General features: G+C 39.7%; 1 long non-coding RNA gene across 1 annotated transcript; it reads right to left on the bottom strand.

Annotated features, from left to right (window-relative positions):
- Positions 1-3,592: 3,592 nt before the first annotated feature.
- On the bottom strand, positions 3,593-10,383 carry LOC125481088. The gene is made up of 3 exons (XR_007261199.1): positions 10,088-10,383; positions 5,117-5,243; positions 3,593-4,121 (listed from the first exon to the last, which is right to left on the bottom strand). It is a non-coding gene; the product is annotated as an uncharacterized LOC125481088 (long non-coding RNA).
- Positions 10,384-10,661: the final 278 nt, after the last annotated feature.

Genomic DNA, 10,661 nt, shown 5'->3' with positions numbered 1-10,661 from the left:
GTCAGTTAGCTCAATTTCCTCGATGGCTGGTTTATGATACAGAGCAATGCCAACAATCATGGGTTCAATTCCTGCACAATCTGAGGTTGCCATGAAGGAATCTCCTTCAACCACTCCCCTCACCTGAGGTTTGATAGCCCAGAGATTAAACCACCACCAGTCATCTCTCTCAAATGATAGAGCAGCCCTATGGGCTGGTAGAACTATGGGAGCTGGGGCTACAATCTAGTACGAAACCATCAGTACTTTTTGTCCTGTGCTATTTAAATGGCTAAGATTGTTTTGGGAGGGACGGGTGAGCAGCCTGTCCCATAGCACAACGGATTAACCTGGGGAAAATCCAGTAGCCAGTTGTTAAATTTTAATGATTACCACAATCTGAGCAATGCAGCTTATTAAATATCATAAGCTTGAATCTATCTCACGCCCAGGGTGTGTTTACTCAGCCACTAACCAACCCCTAGTAGAGAAACCAGAATAAAACAGAAATAGGAAACAAACACCGACAATGCTGGCGAAACTCAGCAGGTTTGGCTGCATCTGTGAAGAGCGAAACTTGTTTCAAGTCCAACATTACTCTTCTTCAGAACTCAGAGACTGGAAATAGGGTTGGGCCACACACATTGCAGCAGCAATTATTGGCCCCTCCAATATGACTATCTCCTGCCCATTGTGGCTACAAGGTGGGGTTAACATTCCACCTTTTTTGTTCCTTATTTGTGGTGAAGGTTCATGACGTATTACTAATATTAGGAAATTTGGGTGGAATTGTCCCCAGCTTTGAATGAAACAGGCAATGGCGAGACAGTTGGAAAAATACAGTGAGAATGGAAAAATGATTCTCGCTGTTGAGAAAAATAGTCTGCATTTCCACCCATGGTTTCAGTGGCTAAACGAAAATGTCATGAATGAGCAGCAAGTTAATTGCATGCACTAACATCTCATTAATGCCTAATCTCAATCTGTGTTCTGGGCAAGTTGTTATTTTCCCAGGCAGCAGGGAGAAACTGGACAGTGCTAATTCACAACATAAATGTGAGATCCTGGCAGCTGCTGCCATCTTCTGTGAGAATCCATCTCGGGCAGCAATTCCCAAAATCTCAGTGCACGCTCATGGTCAATGACCAACTGCAGCCTTCATCTGCAGAGACAGGCATCAGCAATGCGCCAGCCCCACCACATCATTATGGCACAGATCAGATTGACTTAGAATACAGTTTGGAACTTCAATACAGCCCTTTGGAGCTCATCAGTACTTTACATTGCCATGGTGCTGCCGGGCTGCTTTGCACCCAGGGCCAGGAATCATTTCAGATGTCTGAACTTGCTATTGGACATTACAAATTAACTGTAATAATCTCTGTGGAGCAGAATTAACCACAGGAGACCTTTAGAATGTCACTTTAGCATGCACTTTAGCAGTTTCCAGAACAGTCAGGGCAGAAGAAAATGAACCCTGAGTGATTTAGAAAATCGGGCAAGAATTCCAGAAACAGAAGACTCTAAAGTGTTAGAGGGGATATCATTTTACAAGGCAGATGATGACACAAGTTTAACGAACATGAGTCGGAAATAAGTGAACTGTATTAGCAGTTTGTTTAACACTTCCATGAAGTGGTATTGACCAAAGAATTAGCATCCTGTAAATGCAGAAGGTTGACGAAACAATAGCAGTTACAGCCATGCAAACAGAACAATGAATTTTAAAGTAGTAACAGAGTGACCCTTATTGAGCTGTGCATATCTGTGAGGCTGTTATTGATGTGAAAAGGATTGAATCTGCTGTGAATATTTGGAATAAGACCATTTCAAGTCATTCTTATATTATGTTAAATAGTTTGTTTCATTTCCCCTTTCGTGCATAATGAACTTTGATGTTCTTTTGTTAAAAAGTGCATCAGCAGCCTTTTGGGAATATTTTCAGTGACTGACCATCACAGTAACCAATCAGCAAAATATAAAACTCATGGCCCATCAAGCCAGGTTTCACACTGATAAAGGACTTGTCCAGTTTTATCATCAACTGGGATCATAATATATTCCTGCTTGTGGGACTTTGTTCTGTACAACCCTTGTTGTATGTTTGTCTACAGGTGACTACACCTCAAAAGTAATCTGTTGATCTTGAAGGGCTTTAGATTATCGTAATGTTATGAGATGCTATTTAAATGCATCTTATTTATTTCTTTAATAATTGGTATACATTTATTTTTCATGTTGTTAAGATCATAGGAACAAATATTAATGAAGTTTTGAAATGTCTAACAGACCTAAATCATCAGATGCTTGTGGAATTTACTGGCACCAGTTGCAACAAATTGGGAAACATCTTTACATCAGAAGTTATCAGCTGTTGCTGCCTTTGGGATGTTACTACCAGAGAAAAAATAGACAATTATTTTGGTACTTTAGTGTCACTTAGAGGAAGGCAGCAGAAAGATATTATGATTGATATTTTGTGCTGTCAATCATAGCACCAGTACACCAGCCTGGCTGTATGTATCGGCAAAACATTTAATAAAATACCATTTCGGTTTCCTCCTGAATTTCGATGTGAAGCTGTTAGATTAAAGCTTCCTGCTGTAGATAGAACACCAGGGCTGTCATCAGGGGTTCACCCATAAAACTTTCATGAAAGTTCACCTTATAAAAGATGTTGTGATATAATATAGGTCAGTAATAATCCATATTTTGAATTTGGCATCTGTCCGGAGTGTGAATCTCTAAGCCAGCTTCTGTACGCTATCCAGCAGGTTGTTGAAAAATTAGAATGCTTAGACACACACATTTTAATGTATTTCATGGAGGTGACTAATTCAAATTATGAAAGACTTAAGAAAGATCTCAAATTATTAGGATTTAATGTGGGATATCATTTGGAGTTTTACGATCCAAATGAATAGAGATTACTACACTGGAGAGATTCCAAAATAGAAGGCAATATTGATACAAAGCTGTTGGTGATTAATCAAGCTGACCTATGTAGCTGTGGAGTTTTACACTTCCATCTGTAAGTTACAATGTACTGGACAGAAAATTGGCAATGGACTTTAAACAGGACTCTGTGTGCCATATTTGGCAGTGCAAATTGTCTACTTTTCTACAGCCTACTGCATCACAAAGTATGGCTGCCCAAATATGCACTGTGCATCCTGCAGGCAGGCAATTTGGTAATTGAACAAACTAAATTTTAAAAGCTGTTAACATTGAGCACAGATTAAACTTGTTTTTAAAACTGTCAATAAATTTCTGACCTGGAATTGTGATGTGGTATATAATGTATGCATAAAGTCTGTTTTTATCTTTTAATTGAAATGAATGAATTATGAATGTTGGCTCCTTTAAAAATGACACAGAACAATATAAAACAATTTGTTCAGACTTCAGATGTATTATGGCTTTAAGATGTATTATGGATTTTTCACACTGATCTGTGAAAATTTGTGGAATTAAATCATAGCTTCGTATGCTGATGTGTCTCTGTCATTCTTCAATTCTTTTCCATTCAGCAAAGAGTTTAACCCACGCTATTAACATTTTACAACTATCACAACATTTTCAGTTTGCAGGAGTATTTGCTGGGCAAGAGAAGTTTCTGGAAATAATTTTATTGTCAGTACTGAGTGTTTGATTACAAGAAGAATCTCGATTCTCAAATGATCTGAGCCATAAAATGATTTGGAGATATTAATTACACCAATTGCTGGAAAGAACAGATATTTGTCAAAAAATATGAATATACAAGACCCATCAGGAATTCATCTCCCTAAATTCGATATACTGTGACAGAATCATAGAGATGTATAGCACGGTAACAGAAGCTACCACCGAATTGTCCATGCCAACAAGCTATTCTAAATTAATCTAATCCCATTTACCAGCATTCGGCCCATATCCCTTTAAACTCTTCCAATTCATACACCAATCCAGATGCCTTTTAAACTTTGTCATTTTTGCCAGCCTCCACCACGTCGTCTGGGCAGCTCATTCCACATACACACCACCCTTTGCGTGAAAAAGTTGCTTCATATGCCTTTCATTGGCCTGTGAGATTTATCTTGATTTTTGTGGCTTGGTCACGAGGAGACAATCTTCCTTATTGTTGGGTTGGTTCCAGTGTCCTGGAAAGAAAAAGGCCTTGCATTTGAAACTACATTTGATAACCTCAGGTATGTCAAAGGGTCTCACAGTAGAATAAGTACTTCCAAACCGTGGTTATAGATGCATCGTAGGAAATCATGACAATGAAATGTGTGCACAGCAAAATCCCATAAACAGTGATGAGATAAATGACAACTTCTGATCTGTTGTCGTAATATTAGTAAAGTGATAAATAATGAAACAGCTTAGGTGGGAAAGCAACTAGCTGTGGTGCATTACGTGTTAAAGGCTACAGCCAAGATATTTTCAGAGCCTCTTAGACTCTGCAATGCCACACCTTCTTTATATTACATTGAATGAACCAATTGCTGAACATTGAATTCTATGAAGGCAGGAATCTTGGGTACAAATTTGGGATTATCCATTGAGCTGTTTTGGCTGAAGACACTTGCAAAGATTTCAGCCTTATCTTTTCTGTTGCATATGGTAACTCACAATGGCTATAAAATAAGATTACATGCAATATCTGTAAAATTGAAAAAACAAACATTTTAAATATAACTTTTCTGTCACTAACAAAGCTGTAAACGTAGAATCTCAGAATTGTAACAGCACAGAAGAAGGTGGTTGAGCCCATCATCTCTGGTCTGGCTCTCCAAATGAGCATCGTGAATTAAAACCATTCTCCTGCTTTCTCCCCTTAGTTCTGCACATTGGCCTGGACTTTCTGATGGCCAGATAGTCAATTCTGCAACAGAGATGAGAACTACTCATCAGATTGAGAGGTTGAATCATTTCCAAATTAATGCCATCAGGATGAGAAACAAGTTCATGTAAACAGAAACATTTGTACTAAAGTAAAAATGCAATTAACATGGAATAATGGGACCCTGGCTGAACCAGTGTATCTCTTGCTAGATTAAGATACTAAGGGAAACAGCCCACAGAATGAAGAGACCTGGCAAAGCAGATGGGGCAGTAATAAAATGAGTGAGAGAAGATATTGATTTCTTACAAATGTATGTCTTTTCAACAGGTCAGGTTTGTGTGGAGGGATTTTGCCCCAAAACGTAAACTTTCCTGCTCCTCTGATGCTGCCTGGCCTGTTGTGTTCCTGCAGCTCCAACTGGCAAGTGGGAGGCCTGCAGAAGTGAGATAACGAGAGTTCAGAGGCATTCTGTTCAAGTTAGAGTGAAAGGTGAGGCTGGTAGGAGTAGGGAATAATGGATGATTTAGAGATATTGAGGCATTGGTCAAGGATACTAAGGAGACATGTGTTGGGTATAGACAGCTGGGATCAAGTGAATTTCTTGCAAAGTGTTAGGGAAGTAGGGGCATTCCTAAGGGGGAAATCAGGAGGGCAAAAAGGGGGATATGAGATAGCCTTGACAGATAAGATTTAGAATAATCCAACGAGATTCAACAAGTATGTTAAGGGCAAAAGAGCAACTAGGGAGAGAATAGGACCCCTTAAAGATCAGGAGGGTGGCTAATGTTATGCCTTTATTTAAGAGAGGCTGCAAAAAGAAGCCTGGGAATGGAAATTATAGACCCATGAGTCTGATGTCATTAGTGGGTACATTGTTGGAGGGGATTCTGAGAGACAGGATTTACATGCACAAGGACTGATTAGGAATAGTCAGCATGGCTTTGTTTGTAGGAAATCATGTCTCACAAACTTGACTGATTTTTGGAGTATGTGACCAAGAAGATAGATGATGGGCAGAGCGATAGACGCTGCCTACATGAACTTTAGTAAGGCCTTTAACAAGTTTCCGCATTGTAGGCTAGTTATTAAAGTTTGATCACATGGGATTCAGGGAGAGCTTGCCAATTGGATACAAAATTGGCTTGTTGGTAGTAGGCAAAGGGTGGTGGTGCAGGGTTGCTTTTTGGACGAGAGGACTGTAAACCAGCTGTGTTCCACAGGGATCGGTGCTGGGTCCACTGTTGTTTGTCATGTTTGCATAAATGATTGCATGAGAATATAGGAAGAAGGTCAGTAAGTTAGTGGAAGACCCCAAAATTGATGGTAGAGATGATGGTAAAGAAGGTAATCTAAGGTTACAAAGAAATCTTGAACGGTTGGGCCAATGGAGCAAGGAGTGGCAAATGGTGTGTAATTTAGATAAATGTGAGGTGTTGCATTTCGGTAAAGCAAACCAGGGCAGGACTTACACAGTTAATGGTGGGGCCCTAGGGAGAGTTGTTGAAAAGAGACCTAAGGGTGCAGATACAGTTCCTTGAAAGGATGTATCAAAGGTAGACAGGGTGGTAAAGAAGGCTTTTGGCACGCTTGCCTTCATTGCTCAGACCATTGAGTATAAGCGTTGGGACATCATGTAGTGATTGTACGGGATGCTGGTGAAGCCACATTTGGAGTATTGTGTCCAGTTCTGGTCACCCTGCTATAGGAAGGATATTATTAAATTGGAGAGGGTGCAGAACAAAATTTACCAGGATGTTACTGGGACTGGAGCGTTTGAGTTATAAAGAGAGGCTGGATAAGTTGGGACACTTTTCATTGGAATGTAGGAGCTTGTCGGGTAATTTTATAGAGGTTTATAAAATCATGCCGGGCATTGATAAGGCACGTAAGTAAAGGTCTTTGCCCTAGGGTAAGGGAGTTCAGAATTTAAATGTATAATTTTAAGGTGAGAGGAGAAAGATTTAAAAGGGACTTGACTGGAAACTTTTTCCACACAGAGAGTGGTACATATGTGGAATGAATAGAGGAAGTGGTCGATACAGATAGAGTGACAACATTTGAAAGACATATGGACTGGTACATGAATAGGAAAGGTTTAGAGGGATATGGGCTAAATGCAGGTAAATTGGACGAGTTTAGTCTTGGAAACTTAGTCAGTATGGACGAGTTACACTGACAGGTCTTTTGACATTCGACGTATCTCTATGATTCGATGAGTTACAGAAACGTAAATTGTTAAATTTAGTTGTTCATTCTTTTTGTTTTACAGATTGTTGAAGTTGAAGGAATAAGAAATGAAGAAAATGTTTTGAAATGTTTATTGCTGCAGATAAATGGAACGGATGTTACTAATGCGAACAACACACCATGTGGAAATAGTTTTGTATCAACAGTTATCAACTTCTGCTATTTTTATGATACAGCGCTACAAAGAGAACATCCAATTACTTTGGTGCTTCAGTGTCATATAAAGGAAAAATACAGATAGAAATAATGATCGATATATTATGCTCCTACACATGGCACAAAGACATTAGCTGGGCAGTATGTGTTGGCAATGAATATAATGAACACGCTTTCGAATTTCCTCCTAATGTGCTCTCAGTGACATTTAGCATATACACTCTGGGACAAAGCACTCAGGGAAACCAACGTATTGATCGTATTCTGGCTAGATTTGGGAATAGGCCAGTGCCCAGGGTTCTTCAAATTGTCACAGAAGTTAGAGAATTTGGATGCTTAGTCCCAGGGCACTTTGTGAAAGATGCTCCACAATGTTCCCAAACATTCAGTTTTGTCCACAGTCACAAGCTCATCAAACCGCTCATTGGGAATACGGAAACTGTGCAGAGTGTGAATCACTAAGCCAGCTTCTGTACTTTCATGAGCAAATTGCCACGAGACTGCTATGTAAATCATTTCAAATTGGATTAAAGATTGAAAAATATGAATGACTTCGATGTATTCTTCAAGAAGTACAGGTTACTTTTGAGCCTGAAATTTCATTTTACAATAACCAGTTATAAAGAGATCAGCCCTGAACCGATTCCAACGTTGAAAGCACATTAGAACACACAGAATGTCATATTCCTGGTCAACCAACTATTAATTCAACTGCTTATTTGCAGCTGTGGAGTATTACGCTTTATACAATGTATTCAATTCAATGGATGGAAAATTCTAGGGAACATATTACTAATTTTCAAATTTGTGTTTCCTCCATTTAATCGTTTATCTGGAAAGTGATCCCAGTGCAGTACATCAAACACAGTATTTGCACTTTTGAAGGTAAAAACATAGAACATAGAACAGTACAGCACAGTACAGGCCCTTCGGCCCACGATGTTGTGCTTAATGTTTACCCTAAACCTAAGGTCTATCTAACCTCCACCCTTACCTTCTACTATCATCCATATGCCTATCTAATAGCTGCTTAAATGCCCCTAATGAGGCCGACTCCCCTACCCTCTCCTAATGCATTCCACGCCCCTACCACTCTCTGAGTAAAGAACCTACGTCTGACGTCTTCCCTACATCTAACTCCACTCACTGTAAAAGTATGCCCCCTCGTAGTAGCTACCTCCACCCTAGGAAAATGTCTCTGGTTATCCACTCTGTCTGTATCTCTGATCATTTTGTACACTTCTATCAAGTCACCTCTCATCCTTCATCATTCTAAAGAGAAAAGCCCTAGCTCTCTCAACCTTTCCTCATAAGATCTTCCCTCCATTCCAGGCAACATTCTGGTAAATCTCTTCTGCACCTTTTCCAATGCTTCCACATCTTTCCTGTAATGAGGCAACCGGAACTGGGCACAATACTCCAGATGTGGCCAAACCAGGGTTTTGTATAGCTGGAGCATAACTTCATGGCTCTTGAACTCAATCCCTCTATTAATGAAAGCTAACACACCATACGCCTTCTTAACAATTCCATCCATCTGGGTGGCAGCTTTCAGGGAACTGTGGACATGAACCCCAAGATCCCTCTGCTCCTCCACACTGCCAAGAATCTTTCCCTTAACCCTGTATTCTGCTTTCAAGTTTGTCCTTCCAAAATGAATCACCTCACACTTTTCAGGGTTAAACTCCATCTGCCACTTCTCAGCCCAGCTCTGCATCCTATCAATGTCCCTTTGTAACCTAGAACAGCCCTCCGCACTATCCACAACTAGACCCACTTTCATATCGTCCGTGAACTTACTAATCCACCCTTCCACTCCTACATCCAAATCATTTACAAAAATCACAAATAGAAGAGGACCCAGAACAGATCCTTGTGGTACACCACTCGTAACTGAAAAAACACCTGACATTCTCCAAGCCAAGATGGTAATGAGTGATCACTAAGCTGGAATTTCACTCACTTATTACTTTCAAGCACTATCTATAAATTCCATCTGGAGGGTAGGGAAGGAGAGATAAAAACTTCCTGCAGTGTGATATTGCAGTATTAGTTAATCTGGTGCGACTTCTGCAGAAATTTGAAAATTAAACAAGTAAACAAATTGAATGTTCAAATAGGCTCATTCCAGTAATTTCATCAACTGCTTTAGAGTCAATTGTAGTACAGAAACTGGTCATTCCAGAATTAAATACTCCCCAAATGCTGGTAGGAATTCTGAACGGCCAATATAACCTGTTTCCTCTATTTGCATGATATCATAACATGCTGGCCCTCAAGTTTAACATACATCCTGAACAGTGGAAAACAAGGTGGGGGATGGTATATCCCATTTCGAATATTATATATTGATCTGCCAGGTGATATTCTAACCCCTATTTCTGGAATTCCACATCTCATTCTGATCACAAGAAACTAAGATGCTTAACAGTGGCACAGCAATAAAATTTTAATATGTATATGAATGATCTCCCAGTGAATCCAAGACAAATACATACTGAAATCATCTTCCTGTTTGACTTACAGAGCTCTACTCCTTTATTGAGAACAATGCGAAGCAGAAAATTATGCCTACATCAGCTCAAATCTAGAAAAAAATTATGTATACAGTAACTTCTCAAACTACATGCTTAATTTAGATTTGGCTTATTTTTCAAGTATTTGCTGTTCTAACATTCTTTTACATTATCACTGTCATAGATTGCCAGGTGACCTCATTAAAATACATTGGCTATCTTTTTCAAGTTAATCCATCGAAAAATATGATAGACAGCTCATTACTGTCTTAGAGATTGCTGAAACATTGGGGAAGATTTGTTGTTTTCTTACAAGTTCATTTCAACAACGTTTCATATCCAAATATGTGCCACTTACCATCCACATACACACTGAAACAGGAGATGCCAGTTTTTTGTCACAAGGCTCAGTGACTGGTTCCAATGTCGGTAAAATAGTAAATTCAGTTCTGATCATTTTGTTTCTTCTTCCTTGGTTTTCTGAACTTTCCTCAATCTGTGGTCAAGTGTTTGCTGCAGTCATTTTAAGCCAGTGCCTCTTGCTTTTTAAAAACATTTTACTCCATGAAAGGTCTCAGGTATTAAAGTGAGCAGTTGTTCTTCCAGAGATAGTAGGAACTGCAGATGCTGGAGAAAAGCTTTTCTGATGAAGGGTCTAGGCCCGAAACGTCAGCCTCTCTGCTCCTATGATGCTGCTTGGCCTGCTGTGTTCATCCAGCCCTGCACCTTGTTGTCTCGTTGTTCTTCCAGCTTGTGTTGAGGTTCACTGGAACACTGCAGCAAGACAGAGACAGGCATATTGGTCAGGGAACAGGGTGGTGCGTTAAAGTGGCAGGCAACAGTTCAGGGTCTTTTTTGCAAGTAGAACGTAGATGTTCTGCGAAGTAATCATCTGGTCTTCGCTTCGTTTCCCCAATGTAGAGGAGACCACA

The sequence above is a fragment of the Rhincodon typus genome, unplaced genomic scaffold, assembly GCF_021869965.1.
Source record: "Rhincodon typus isolate 14 unplaced genomic scaffold, sRhiTyp1.1 hic_rhity00000832, whole genome shotgun sequence".
NCBI lineage: Eukaryota > Metazoa > Chordata > Chondrichthyes > Orectolobiformes > Rhincodontidae > Rhincodon > Rhincodon typus.
This window is presented reverse-complemented; position numbering and strand designations above follow the sequence as displayed.